Below are 12,870 nucleotides of genomic sequence, written 5' to 3'. Positions count from 1 at the left end.
CTTAGATCGATTTTAGCTTTAAATCTTAACTTTGCTCTATATGATATCAACCCGCGATAGCTCAGTTGGCAGAGCGGAGGACTGTAGTGGTTATCTCAACTGGAATCCTTAGGTCGCTGGTTCAAATCCGGCTCGCGGGACTTTCTTTTTAATATTTTTCATTACAAATTGCTGTTCAAATAACACTCCCTACGTTTATTACAATAGTCAATTGCTATTATTCAATATTTTCAATCTTAACATTAAGCTCTTATTTAATGTCGGCCGTACGGCATAGCTGCCTAGCGCACAGTTACTTGGTATTTGGACTGCATTTTTTTGTCCAGTCAAGCGATTGGTCCCTAGGGTGATCTCTTGGACTGAGAATCATAAAAAAATGTGTTTTAGTACTCTATGATACACCTAATTAACAAATAATCAACGTTTGGTCGTTTATTTTTACATATTAAATATTTTACAATTACGTACAATCTTTATCCGGCTCGCGGGACGTTCTTTTAAGTATTTTTCATTACAAATTGCTGTTCAAATAACACTCCCTACTTTAATTAACAATAGTCAGTTGCTATAATTCAGTATTTTCAATCATAACATTAAGCTCTTATTCAATGTCGGCCCTACGGCATAGCTGCCTAGCGCACAGTTACTTGGTATTCATGCCAAGAAATACCAGCCATTTTTTCCAGTTTTCATTTCTACGCGAGAGTCAACTTCAGCTACACACTAACCTCTAATTGACCGAGAATCTAAGGTCAAATTCTCATGTTATCGTGCCTAGGGAATTGCTGCGATTTGGGTCAAGATTTGGAAGAATGTATTTAATTTAGCCAAGAAAGATATTACGAAGTGTTGTGTTATACATAATTATTGTTAGATTTCACGGCCTTCAACCCGGTTAAACACTGGGCGCGGGTTGAGCCTGATTAAGTTCCGGAAACAAACTGTAGACACTGTCAATTTATACGTTTTATTGTCAGTAACTCAAACAACGCTCATACAACGTTCAAACATCGTCATATAACGCACGACTTTCAACGTACAACTTTAAACGTTTCAATGTACAACTTTCAACGTACAACTTTAAACGTTTCAATGTACAACTTTCAACTGTTATCTGAAATTAACAATGAACTTAAATTTAATAATCGTTCACAATAGAAATGAGGATGATGAAACAATAAAAATACATTTTTCACATAAAATATAATATAATATACGAGTCAAGGATAACATAAAATACAAAAACATGAACTTACTGAACAATGCTATCTGTATTCCACAAAAACTTAAAAAAAGACAATTACAATGTAAAACGGTCAATCAGCGATCTTTTTGCGCACTGAAGGCAGAATGCAAATTCAGACTGCTGTCGCCAAAATATTCACTATACGTACTGGTTGACCAATGAAATGTTGAGTATACCCCATGGGAACGGATCTAAAAATAGGGCCTCCAAATAAGTATAGTCAAGCCTACATTCCTAGAAAACTCAAAAGAGCACAGAGCAAGGGTGTGACTAATAACCCTGCCAGCAGTAAATTGCTAGATAAACAATACAATGAAAAAACAACAATGTCGCTATCAAAACTGGGTCGTAGACCACCTAGTCTCCGAACAATTATTGACAAGTTAAAATTAATATAAACTTATACATAAACTATATTGTTGGTCTTTAATAACAGCTGCACTCTCACAGTTATACCATTTCTAGAACTTTTTATTTTTTGTCTTGGAAAGAGAAAAATTTGGCGTAAATGTCTGCAAACTAATGATAAAAGATTGCTGACAAAAGATCAAATTTTAGTTTTTTTTATACTCCCAGTTACTAACATCAACTTTTGAACTTAGATATAAAAATCTGCGATCTAATTTTTGTCAGCAGTCTTATATAACAGCTTTCCATGGACTTTCGCAAAAATTAGCTCGTTCCAAGACAAAATCATTTAAAAAATTGTCAAAACTTTCAATCTGTGAGAGTGAAGCTTTAATGAGTAAGATTAAACTGTTTTAAACATGTGGCAGCTGTCAATCAAAATGGTACGCTTACGACAACCGTTTTATTTGGAATGTAAATGTTACCTATATTGACTTTTATGAATCTAACTGTATCAATCTAATGTATTTAGGGTTTTTACTAAGCGTATAGATCTTAATTTTGCAATGGAAAGCTTGATTGATTTCGCATTTTATAAAAGATACGAAAACTCTTAATTATTCATTTTTTTAGCTTTGCCGTTGATCACTGTATTTTTTTATAAAACTCTTTAGTACTGTCGAACCCCATTGGCTCGAACTCATACCGACCGGCAAAAATACCTCGAGCCTCGGAAAATTCGAGCCAAGCGGGAATAGCTACCTTCAGTATAATGAAACATTTTCGGGCCAACGAGCCAACGGAGTTATACTGTATACGTAAACACCATGGAAAATACAATCGAAACTTGAAAATATATCATATTGGTGAAATTGAACTTCGAATGTCAAATCTACTTCAGTTGTGTTTACATCATCATGAACACATTCTAGGACACGATGAATTCATTTTCGTATAACAGATGCATCTTGCATTTTCTTCATACCTTGATCTGTGTAAGAACATATTTTGGCCGACATAAAATCATCACCCTTGAGTGACTCGTTTTCTTTATTACCCCCCCCCCCCCTTCCCACAACGTCTGAAAATGATAAATGACTTCCCACGATCGTGTCTGTAAAAAGTATATAACCCCGAACACAACCCACTATGTTCTATTGAAGTTTAAATAGATATATTAGGTGAGCATGTTTGGTCATTTGGTGTGTGCGCTTCAAATCTTAGTAATACAGCTGGTAATTTTTAAGTTTTTGCTGTCCATACTACCACTACTTTTTCTACTATTGCCACTGTCATCAACACCGCAAAAACACCAGCGACGCCACCACCACTGCAACCATCACCACCACCGATATTGTGATGACTTTGCTTCCCCTAAAACAACTGACGCTGCTGTTGATACTGTTGTTGTTGCCACTTCTACAGCTTCAGCTATGACTCCAACTACTAACTATCCAATGACTATTTGTACTGCTGTTAATCTCGCGATAATCAACTTTAAGTAGTTGTGGGTGAAGGGACTACGTTTTGTATCATTTATTTACTTAAAATGATGAAGGCACAACCTTTTTTCGCAGATTTTCGACATCCACCGAAAAAAACCTCCACAGTATCATTTTAATTTGTGTAAATGAGTCAAAATATTAGTTTTAACATATAATATTATATTTTGCAACGATTTTGAAAATCATTATACCAATTGCTCATGTTGGCACGATTTAACGCGGGAGTGTGATCTTGTTTAGTGGTGGAAATCGGAGAACGAGTGATAAACCAAATGTCCGGCCCTATATCAAACTCACATGCGCCCACGCCGGGATTCGAACGTGGGGTCGTCTTGGTGAGAAGCGAGCGCGTTTACCAGTGCGCTTACCGGACAACCACCCGGTAGTCGATAAAGTGTGACCCATGGGCCATTTTTTAAAGGATAATGACTGAGTCGTAGTTCTATTTGGGTTTAAATACATCCTTACGCAGACCAAACCCTAATAGTTTCTTTTACAACAATACAGTAATGAAGTTGATAAATTAATCGACAAAATCTAAGCTGAAGGTGCTATTTTAGTATATTGAGAAGGTTGTGGAGTTATAGTATATAGTAAGATATATCTGACAGGGGCGTAGCTAGGGTCTAAAAAGCTTGTAGGCCCGATGATTCTATGTGAGTTTGTGGATTTTTATATGCATATTACACACACGCAATTATACATTTCAGTTGCAATGATTACAATAAAACCAAGAAAAACACCCTGCACGTAGTTTAAAAATAAGAGCACCAAAATTGATTTCGTTAAAGTAAAGCAGACTTTTGAGTTGTTCAAAGTGTTTGAGTAGTTTTTGCTGAATTTTTGAGTTATTCAACTTTTCCAAAAAAAAGTTATAGGCCCAGGCCTATAAGGCCTTTATGTAGCTACGCAACTGTCTGTACTTGATGTTTTCAATGTTTAAACATAACTCAAATGCTTGGTTTAGAGAGTTATACTCCGTTGTCAAGGAGATTACATCAAAGTTTTAGCATAAGTTAATCAAGTTCAGAAGACCATGTCTTTAATCAGTAATAAACTATTATTGAAATGTTTGTGTTATGTTTGACAAGTATCGAAGTATAAAAATTGAGATGAAGCGTTAAAACCTTAGAATTATGCACTACTCCAAAAACTGACCAGATTCATTGCTACAATGCAATTCATTCTGGGCGTAATGGTCATTAAATTTCGATGATTTCGCTATTAGCAGATGACTGGGTTACCTTCTTAATCGAAAATTGGATAGGATTTCTTGGCATGTGGACTGCATTTTTCAAAATATTTAATGTATAAAAATAAACGACCAAAAGTTGATTATTTGTTTATTAGGTGTATCATAGAGTACTAAAACACATTTTTTTTTATGATTCTCAGTCCAAGAGATCACACTAGGGACCAATCGCTTGACTGGCCAAAAAATGCAGTCCAAATACCAAGTAACTGTGGCCTAGCTACTGAAGGTCTCTTTAATTCATTGCAAGAGGTCTTTAATTTTGTGTTGCTATCATAAAATATTTAAAATGCTCACACAATGGAATGAGTTCATTTACAGACTAAGATAGACAGATAGATTTATTTATGTATCAAATGTATAAAACATAGTTACATTATACAGTACAGAACATGATTAAAACATGCATCAAGCACCAGTAAAATAGTCCATGTCAACTATTTTGTACACAAAGAATATCACAAAAAGGAATTATAAATCCCTTATTTCCGTTGTTGTCCTTGTGGTAAAAAATAGCTTGACATAGCAAGACACATTAAGATTATAAAATAGATCACAGTTTTAAAGAAAGACTGTTTGTTAAAAAGAAAACATAAAATCAAACTGTTATGGTTCTTGGTGAACTTGGTGTTTACCCTATTAATCTTAAGATTGAGGGAAGAATGCTCAACTTTTGGAGTTCTTTAGTCTCCGGAAAAGCAGATAAAATATTGTGCTGTTCTTTATAAACTTATGTATAATTTGCATATCAATAACGTCTACAGTTGCCCATGGATTGTTAAGTATTGGCTCTCTCAATCGGTTATAAATGTAAATATGTTTAAAAGTAAAGTAAAATTGACTTTGCAAGATCAGTATAAGCAAACTTGGTCAAGTGACATTAACACTTTTTCTAAATGTATGAGCTACAGATTATTCAAAACAGAATTTAAGTTGGAAAAGTATCTTACAAATGTTTCATGGAATCTTGCTTATATGATATGTAAATTTAGATGTTTAAACAACTTTATTCCTGTTGTAAGTGGTCGTTATATGAATGTTGATAGGGCTTTACGAAAGTTTACATAATGTGATATAAAAGACCTTGGTGATGAGTTTCATTATCTTTTGAGATGTTCTTTTTTTGGTGATGATAGGAAAAAGTTTATTGGTAAGTATTACTGTCAGTATCCAAATACACTAAAGTTCCAGAAAATAATGTGTAGCACTGACACCTCTACTTTAATTAGATTAGTTAAATTCATAAAAAATATTTGTTCAAATATAAAAGATAAATTTTATTGAGTTCCAACTCCACCTTCCTTTTTTCTTTTCTTTTTTTTTCTTCTCATGCAAACTATTTTGTCATTGTTCATTGTACATATGTCTTCTTGTAGTGTTGTAGAGATTAATTTCCATGTCATTCTTTGTATGTTATGTGTATGCATTGTTCACCATTCCATTTTATTATTGCATTTTGTTTGTTAACTCTGTATGCCTGTAATAGGCCATGAGTATTTGAATAATATTTTTTTTATGTAATTGCACAAGCTAAATGACATACTTAAACTTAAACTCACAGAATTGTAATGCTAAGGAGTCAAAATTTACAGCGTACCATAACATAAAAAAATAACAAATTTATATCACATATTTCCTCATGTCTTGTGGTAACTCATTCCACAATGAACAACCACGATAAGCAAAGGACTTCTTACCAAACCTCGGGGTAGGTAAACTGAATTCTTGAGTTACAGAATAAGTTGAGGTAAAATCGAAATGGCACTGAATAAGTGACATAACCAGCAACTTCTTGTTATGTTGGGTAATGAAATACAGAAACTTTAATCATGCATTGGCTTTCTTGATAATAGACAAAACCATAACACCGAATGATAAACTCTTATCAATGGTTGTATTTAACCGAGTCCCTAGACTCAATGGAAACACCATTACAAGTGACTGTAAGATTTCTCTGAGATCTAAGCCTCTGTTTTGACCCAAATAATATAGTTTCTGTTTTACCAAGGTGTAATGATATAGTTTGTTGCAAATGAGACACTCACTAAAATGTGTAGACTGTATATCGTCTTTATGTTTACCAGAGACTAAACTAGCAGAATCATCAGCACATATGAGCAGTTTATACCTAACCACAGTTGGCATGTCGTTTACATAAATAACATCAAAGCGCGAGGCGCTGAAAGACTATCTGCGGGCAAATATGTGAGAGTTGCAAATTGTATTTGAACTATAATGGGAATAGGTGAAGGGCACATAGATAAAAGTGAAAAATGTGCCGAGGGCCTCCACAGTGGGCGAGGATTAGGAAAATACAATACATCATATATATATATATATATATATATATATATATATATCATTTCCTTTTATGAACATACACGTTTTGTTTAAGGAAAATCATTTTTTACAAACAACTTCAGCAATAATTCCATTCGAAATGCACAGTTATTCACTTCAGTCGACGTATCCCCATGTATTTAAAGTTACAAAGCATGACCCTTTCAATCGCTTCTAAAGGTGCTTTGATTAGATATCATACGTAAAGCCAGTTTTATGAACAAACACGTTTTAATTGATTAAGGGAAATGATTTTACGAGCAGCTTTAGAAATAATTCTTATCAAAATGCAGAGCTTATCATGCAGATGGTCGTTTTTCCGCAGTGAGGACAAACATGTGGTCAGTTAATGTACGTAAAAACTTTTTTTAGAAAATCGGTCAGTTAATGTAGTTGAAACTATTTTTAGATTATTGGGAAATAGTCTGTTCTTAGAATGGGAACATGATTGTGCTTTTTTAAGTTTTATTGATAAATAAATGTTAATGATTAATTTTGTGTTATGTGAGTGTCTGTGTATAACTTGTGCTGTTATGAATGCTTCGCACTCTTTAGATGTTTTACAGGTTAAATCCGAACTACTTTGCTTCATCAAACGTATGCATAACTCGCTGTCGTATCAGGGCATGTGTTTTAGAATAAATTGGAAACCTTATGTCCAAAACTATGCCAAGAATACAACGGAACGAAGTTATTACGCAAAAAAAATGAAAAAAAATCTTGTTAGAAAAGTATACACCTAAACCATATAGAATGAATAGTATTTTGATATTGTATAGCAGGCAAATCATAGTATTTGAAGCATTAGCAACGCGAAATCTGAGATACAACTATTTTGACTTTCAGACAATCATATTTTTGTTTCTTATCTCATAACAGTAATATAAAAAATACAACATTACAAATAAGCGTGCTTCAGGGTCACACCAGGTTATAATAAAAACCCTGCAGGCGATGGGACACTTGCGGTCGGTGATAATTTCTAGAACATTTTGGGCTAAATTCAGAGTGAATATCAGTATGTTACCTTCCTACCAGAGCTTCCATTAGTTTGACCCACATTTATCTGATAAATATTGTAATGTTGTAAGCATAGAAGCTACGCCTCTATATGCAAATTAGTAACCGCCCTGCTAAGGCACCAAGGTGGAACCCCTAGAAGTATCAGAGAGGCATAAGGATTCAGACTATTAATGTACTCACATGTTATACCCTTGAATAAATGTAGTAAAAATTTAAGTGTCTATATTATATACCTACATTAAAACACAACAAATATAACGATCTAAAAATAGTTATTTTCTGCTAAAAATAAAACGCCGGGGTACAGAAATACAGCGCGGAAATAGCCGAACAAGCAAGAACTCCTACTCGGCCCGCAATACAACTAATCTATTTTTTTTATGATTTCGTCGTCAATCTGTTAAACATAGAGCGTATTGAGACAAAAAAAATGGGTTAAAACGACATGAAAAGCAGTAGTTCTTTGGATTTTGCGGTCTTAAGAATACCTGCGCGCATGCGCAGATAGTCTAAAAAAGGAGAGGACCTAATATTGATCCTTGAGACTCACCACATGTTACTCTGGTCCGGGAAAGAACGTTCCCGAAACCTCAACTATCTGCACCCTGTCGGACAAATAGGAAGAAAACCATCTGATAGCGGACTCTGTAAGGCCAAGGGCTTCAAGTATCATCAAAAGTATAGCATGATTTTCTGTATCAAATGCTTTCTGTAGGTCAAGGAGTACCATGCCGATGGGATTTCCTTTATCCATGTTGTGTTTTGGTGCTCTGAAAATAGTGTATATTATGGCCAAATTTGATGGAACTTTGTAGCGATTTTAGGTGGATATATTGGATTTTCTGTGGTTTATACTAACTTTGTGTGCAGAAAATTAAAGTTTAATTGAGTTTAAAGGGCGAAAATGTCTTTTTTTATTTTAAAGTGTAAATTTTTATTCAACCACGATTTTTTGGTGAACACATATAATTATTATCAGCACAATAGGAGAGGATTATATTATACCATAGAGCAGATGAAAGCAAATCGAATAATTGGATATATGTATACTGTGGTGACATAATTGCTGCTGTTTTGGTCACATCTCCTTATCGAAGCTCTATGACGTTTCATTCATGACCAAGAGTAAAAAGCGCTGATTTTTTGGTGAACACATATAATTATTATCAGCACAATAGGAGAGGATTATATTATACCATAGAGCAGATGAAAGCAAATCGAATAATTGGATATATGTATACTGTGGTGACATAATTGCTGCTGTTTTGGTCACATCTCCTTATCGAAGCTCTATGACGTTTCATTCATGACCAAGAGTAAAAAGCGCTCTAAGAAAGAGACGGGAACAACCGCAGATCAGATAAAATAGACCACCCACATCAATACCATAGATAAATTGTATAGCAGGGGTGGATCAAGGAATTGACGTTAGAAGGGGCGTATGTTAGGGCCCCAACTTTTGACATGCATCCTCCCTCAGAACCGAAAGTATATGGCATTAATTGTTTGCATAGGGATTTGGGGTAGCTCAATCAATACATTTTAACAATTTGTAGTCGGAAATAATGCAATATGAGCGTATTTTATTATTTTTCCCCGATATTAAAAAAAGTTTACATTGTTTACACGAAACAAGACAAGCTATTGATCTATATTTGGATTTTACCTTTCTATACTTATCATTTGTTTGCTGTAATACTATATATATTGTATCTGGAACTGGCATATGTTGTTGTTGTTTTTTTTAGATTTTTTTTAATGTCATCGTATTACGAGTCTTGTAAATCCTTAATGAACTTTTAGTACCTCTAAACTTCCTTAAACGCAATAGTAAATGAATGGCACATGCTAAATACGTGGATACAGATCAAATCAGACGGTTATTAATATGACGCGTTCATGAGGTGCGTCGATTACGAAAGGCCCATATGCAACAGACGAAACGTCAATCCAAACGACCTCGGAAGTGATCGAAGGATCTTTAAAAATACTTCACGAAACCATGTTTTCAATGATTGGCGGAAGAATTTCAGTATTCGTTGTGTGATTCAGTTTAAACTGTTTTCTATTTTTATTAACAGCGACGTTGACCTTGACCCTAGGGGCCCGAAACACAAACCCATGGAAGTCTTTCATAATCACTTTCTACATACCAAGTTTGACCACACGTCACCAATAACTAAAGTTATTTAGAATCAAATGATTAGCTATTTCTAGTAACAGTGACCATGACCTTGATTCTAAGGGCCCCAATCCCATGAAAGGTCTCCATAAACTCTTCAATTTACCAAGTTTGGTTGATATATGTTAACTCTACCTAAAGTTATTCAGAACCAACCACTTTTCTATTTTAGTAACTATCACCTTGACCCGAGGAGCCCCAAACGAAATTCCAAGAAATGTCTCCATTATCTCATCCTATATGCAACGTTCAGTCAACATTTGTCAAACCTACTAGCAACTAAAATAATTATATAAACGGTGAGTTTGACGTCGCCATCATGCCGGCCCGCCCAAACAACGGCGTTCGTCATTCTAATAACCATTAAAAATAATAATAGTAATTAGTCAATCAAGAGCCCAGTTGTATAATGTGATAATTTAGTTACTCGCCGGCCGTCTTATCACATTCTCATATATCTTAAGGCCTTTTTACGAGGTATACCCCGAACCTTGCCGGAGATGGCCGAGTTGCCACGATAGGTGAAACGTGTGTCCCAGTGTCTAGAATTTTGCTGCCTCACGGAGAGCGATTTTTCGAGCCACGTCGTTTCGTTGCATTTTTTAAATAAATATGCTAAATACCACTGGAATTTCTGTGGGCGGGTTTAAACTCATCTTTCCCACCATTTTTTCTATTTCAATTTTGTTCGTAGCCAAGGTAAAAGTCTTCGATTGTACCGTGGCATAGCGTTTTCCATTTACCAACACAACAAAACGCGCAGGGTGTAATGGGATTCAAGTTCTTTTGCTATAAAGGTAATATCAAAGTCGAGGCGACAGATATTGCTATGATACATGTATAACACCTCTAAAGTAATCACCACGGTCTGGGACCAATAATACAATGTAATCTTACTCCCAGCCACCGTAGATGGATATGTATCCAAGACTGACAACTTGAATATGATTTTAACTTTTTAAATATAGTATTCAAACTCATGCGGGCCTCTTTGTCAGGTCTCTGACTAAGAACATTGCACTTAGGGTGTTGCTTTTTCTATTTTTGAATTTACATCACATCGACACGTAATACAAGGTCTGTGTGCGTAAAACATGCGACAGGTGGCGGAAATACGTACAGTCGGAAACATAGACAAGACAGACCGGCAGTCGGACTCTGGATCGCTCAACTGATAGCTCGTACATAGTGAGTACCTTTAATTTAGTAATTTAACATTTGAATCTTATTAGAAGTTGTTTTAAACAAATTTAAGCCATCTGATATATTAACGAAATATAATCATATCTAGTTCTGTCTGTGATTTTGCTTTTGAAGGGATCCCAAAAAGTTTTTTTAGAATCTTATACAAGCTTTGTATTTTTATTCATATATTAGCAATATTTTTTTGTGAATAATAAATATGGACAGTACCATATGTCCGTGAACATGTCCGCTTCACAAACGGACAGTGAGGTGACTCAGTTAAATCAGTAAGTACTTCATGGAAATAATATATGAGTCAGTTAAATCAGCAAGTACTTCATGGAAATAATCTATGAGTCAGTTAAATCAGCAAGTACTTCATGGAAATAATCTATGAGTCAGTTAAATCAGTCAGTACTTCATGGAAATAATCTATGAGTCAGTTAAATCAGTCAGTACTTCATGGAAATAATCTATGAGTCAGTTAAATCAGTCGGTACTTCATGGAAATAATCTATGAGTCAGTTAAATCAGCAAGTACTTCATGAAAATAATCTTTGAGTCAGTTAAATCAGCAAGTACTTCATGGAAATAATCTATGACTCAGTTAAATCAGCAAGTACTTCATGGAAATAATCTTTGAGTCAGTTAAATCAGCAAGTACTTCATGGAAATAATCTATGAGTCAGTTAAATCAGCAAGTACTTCATGGAAATAATCTATGAGTCAGTTAAATCAGTCAGTACTTCATGGAAATAATCTATTAGTCAGTTAAATCAGTCAGTACTTCATGGAAATAATCTATGAGTCAGTTAAATCAGCAAGTACTTCATGGAAATAGTATATGTTCACACGCACCCTATGGCCAATTTTAAGAACGTTTTTTGTTCGATACGTGTTTCAGACAGTTTCAGTGGAATCTCCGCCTCGACCAGAAGTGAGGACCCCTTACAATAACTACATTTACAAATAAAAAAATACTCGTTCAGTAATCAAGCTTTATATAACATTAAACTTGACCGACTCTATGCGGTGACCATTCGGACAATTATCATTCCGCAGAATTAATTGACTTTGTTCAAATACTGTTATAGCACCTGCAGACTCCTCTGTATGCTTTTCCGTTCTGTGTCATTGGCGTTGACCCTGTGCCATTGAATGGTGTTTGTTTATACTTTTGAACTACTTGATTCTGTAGTTTTTCATGTCAATATTGTTCTTATTAACAGCAAGTTTTATCATCTGAATTAATTTCTGTTTCTTTTATGCTTTTAAATAAAATATGGAGTTTTATAAGCGAGATAACAATCAATTTAAAATTTTCACTGCAAACTAAGGAGTGAACATCAACTTTAAGAACTACTTTTAATACCCTTTGTAGTAAATTCCCCTTGATCAGAAGTAATCACGTCACCTTTTAACCAAAAATGTTGCATTTTTTCAAATTTAAGTTTTGCCACTGGTGAAAATATGTTTTAAATTTTTTAAGGTACTGTTTTATTGCACAGCAATGGCTGGATCTGTAAGTCTTCTGCTCCTGGTCACGTTGGTGTCTTTGCTGGTGCGACCCTGCACCGGACAAGAGGGCGACATCATCGATGTGCTGCTGCTGCGCGCGCGTCTCGAATGTTGCTCCGGTATGCAGTGTCAGGTTGGGCAACAATGCACCCTAACGAGCTTTACCAGATGTGGATGCCAGGGTGGTATGCTTCCCGGAGACGAACCAGCAAGGCATGGCATGGGGATGATGCCGCCGATTGATCTATAGACAGACTGCAGATACAGCGGA

The 12,870-nt window shown here is 35.0% G+C and overlaps 1 non-coding gene across 1 annotated transcript; it reads left to right on the top strand.

Annotated features, from left to right (window-relative positions):
• Positions 1-50: 50 nt before the first annotated feature.
• Trnay-gua (transfer RNA tyrosine (anticodon GUA)) lies at positions 51-140 on the top strand. Its single transcript is given in 2 exon segments — positions 51-87; positions 105-140. It is a non-coding gene; the product is annotated as a tRNA-Tyr (tRNA).
• Positions 141-12,870: the final 12,730 nt, after the last annotated feature.

This window comes from Mya arenaria, chromosome 14, assembly GCF_026914265.1.
Source record: "Mya arenaria isolate MELC-2E11 chromosome 14, ASM2691426v1".
Taxonomy (NCBI): Eukaryota; Metazoa; Mollusca; class Bivalvia; order Myida; family Myidae; genus Mya; species Mya arenaria.
The sequence above is the reverse complement of the archived record's forward strand: the minus strand, read 5'-3'. Positions and strand labels throughout refer to the sequence as shown.